Genomic DNA, 2,936 nt, shown 5'->3' on the forward strand with positions numbered 1-2,936 from the left:
AATCTATTACATTGTTAATTAATGCATGGGGAACATGAGAGAGAGAAAGTTCAGCTGAAATTGATTGATGGTTATTATGACTTACACGCCACTCTATACTAGGGAAGTAAAAGCAAGCTATTCTTATTCAATTTGATTAACCACTTTGCTTTGCTTTTCTTTCAGATTTCTTTTATTCTCTCTCATCATTTTCTTCTTCTTTCTTCGGTCCTTAACCAGAGAACCATGGAAGCTACACCAAGCTACTATCACCGAAAAGAAGGAGTTGCATGCATCAAGACCATCAAGCTAATGATGGCAAGAAAACATACTAAAATAAAAATGAGCTGTGGCTAAGATACTTACCAAATGTGGTTAGATTTGGTGAGGTTATCTTGAGCTTTGCATGCTCAAAAAGGAAGAAGAAGATCTCGGCCAGCAAGGGAGATTCTTGAAGCATGGCTTGTCTTTGATTCTGCTCAACCACCACAGGGAGTAGCTAGAGTGGCGAAGTGATGGTTGAAGGCAGAGATTGAAGCAGATGAAGTCATCATCATCATGAAGCATCAAGGGCCAGAATTCCATCTTGGAGAGCAAGCCAAGGATGGAGTGCTCGGATTGATGAAGGGTGATGATCAAGAAAGGACTAGAGGTAATTGCATGTTGGTTAATGCATGGTTATCTCTTCTCTCTCTTTGTGGCCGAACCGGTTTTGTGGAAGGAGGAAGAAGTTGGTTCGGTTTTGGCTTCAATAAGTGGAGGCTCCCCTCTTCTATATTAAGGGTGGACAGCCACTGTTTGAAGCAAGGAGAAAATTGAGAGTGCAAGGCACAGAGTTCTCAGAGCTACCTGAGCTAACAGTTTTCTCTTCTCCTTCAATGTATTCTGTTTTGTATTTTTCTGTTTAATTTTGTCATGTCTTGAGTCTCATGGAAAAAGGCAAACAGTGAGGTTTGTAATGAAAAAGCCATAGAGCGGAAAAAGGCAGAGAGTGCAAAATTAAAAGAAAAAGCCATAGATGTCTTAGAGTTCCTTTGTTCATCTATGTTGTGTTTCATGATTCTGTGGGAATCCCCTTGTAAGTTGGGTTAGCACTTTACAAGTTGTAATCAGATTGATTATAGTGAAACTCCATCATGTTTGTGATGGAGACTGGATGTAGGCTGCACTGCACTTAGCAGCTGAACCAGGATATATCTGGGTGTAATCTTCAACTCTTCTACATTTCTATTTCTACTGCACAGGAGCAAAAACTAATATTATCTCGTGCAAAGTGACGAGACAAAAAGAAAAGTCTCGTGGCTAGGGACGAGACAAAACAAAGTTTCTCGTGTCCAGTGACGAGCAAAAACAGAAAAGTCTTCTCTGAAGTTCAGCAAGTGTTAGCAACATAAAAAGGGGGCTAAGATTCAACCCCCCTTCTCTTAGCCACTGAAACCATCAATCTTTTTAGTTTCTTGTTAGTCAAGTAATCAACTTTAGTTTTCAAAATCAAATCTTTTTAATTTTCTTTTCAAATCTTTTTCAAATTAAAATTTCAATCATATCTTTTTCAAATTCAATTTCAAAATCTTTTCTAACTTCTTATCTTTTTAAAATTGATTTTCAAATCTTATCTTTTTGTTTCAATCATATCTTTTTAAATTTCAATCATATCTTTTTCAAAAACAAATTTCAAAACTTTTTCAATCAATCTTATCTTTTTGTTTCAATCATATCTTTTTCAAAACTACCTAACTAATCCTCTCTCTCTTATTTTTGAAAATTTCCTCTCTCCTTTTTCAAAATTTCTTTTTAATTAACTAATTGTTTTAATTTTAATTTAATTTCAACTTTAATTTTCGAAATCTAACTTTCAATTTTAATTTTTATTTTAATTAAATTTCAAAATTCTCTCTCCCATCTCCTTCTATTTATTTATTCATCTACTAACACTTCTCTCCCATCTAAAAATTCGAACACCACCTCCCTCTCTGTGTTCGAGTTTTTCCTCTTCTCTTCTTTACATTACATTCTTTTCTTCTTCTACTCACACAAAGGAACCTCTCTCTACTGAGGCAAAGAGGATCCCTATTATTTTCTGTTTTCTTCTTTTTCATATGAGCAGGAGCAAGGACAAGAACATTCTTGTTGAAGCAGATCCTGAACCTGAAAGGACTCTAAAAAGGAAACTAAGAGAAGCTAAAATACAACAATCCAGAGACAACCTTACAGAAATTTTCGAACAGGAAAAGGAGATGGCAGCCGAAAATAATAATAATGCAAGGAGGATGCTTGGTGACTTTACTGCACCTAATTCCAATTTACATGGAAGAAGCATCTCCATCCCTGCCATTGGAGCAAATAACTTGAGCTGAAACCTCAATTAGTTTCTCTGATGCAGCAGAACTGCAAGTTTCATGGACTTCCATCTGAAGATCCTTTTCAGTTCTTAACTGAATTCTTGTAGATCTGTGATACTGTTAAGACCAATGGGGTTGATCCCGAGGTCTACAGGCTTATGCTTTTCTCATTTGTTGTAAGAGACAGAGCTAGAGTATGGTTGGATTCTCAACCCAAAGATAGCCTGAACTCTTGGGATAAGCTGGTCACAGCTTTCTTAGCCAAGTTCTTTCCTCCTCAAAAGCTTAGTAAGCTTAGAGTGGATGTTCAAACCTTCAGACAGAAAGAAGGAGAATCCCTCTATGAAGCTTGGGAGAGATACAAGGAACTAACCAAAAAGTGTCCTTCTGACATGCTTTCAGAATGGACCATCCTGGATATATTCTATGATGGTCTGTCTGAGTTATCAAAGATGTCACTGGACCATTCTGCAGGTGGATCCATTCACCTAAAGAAAATGCCTGCAGAAGCTAAAGAACTCATTGACATGGTTGCAAATAACCAGTTCATGTACACTTCTGAAAGGAACCCTGTAAGTAATGGGATGCCTCAGAAGAAGGGAGTTCTTGAAATTG

General features: G+C 37.0%; 1 non-coding gene across 1 annotated transcript; it reads right to left on the reverse strand.

Moving 5' to 3' along the window:
* Nucleotides 1-2,611: 2,611 nt before the first annotated feature.
* On the reverse strand, nucleotides 2,612-2,719 carry LOC112768589 (small nucleolar RNA R71). Its single transcript, XR_003185998.1, has one exon. It is a non-coding gene; the product is annotated as a small nucleolar RNA R71 (small nucleolar RNA).
* Between the last annotated feature and the right edge of the window lie 217 nt (nucleotides 2,720-2,936).

This window comes from Arachis hypogaea, chromosome 17, assembly GCF_003086295.3.
Source record: "Arachis hypogaea cultivar Tifrunner chromosome 17, arahy.Tifrunner.gnm2.J5K5, whole genome shotgun sequence".
NCBI lineage: Eukaryota > Viridiplantae > Streptophyta > Magnoliopsida > Fabales > Fabaceae > Arachis > Arachis hypogaea.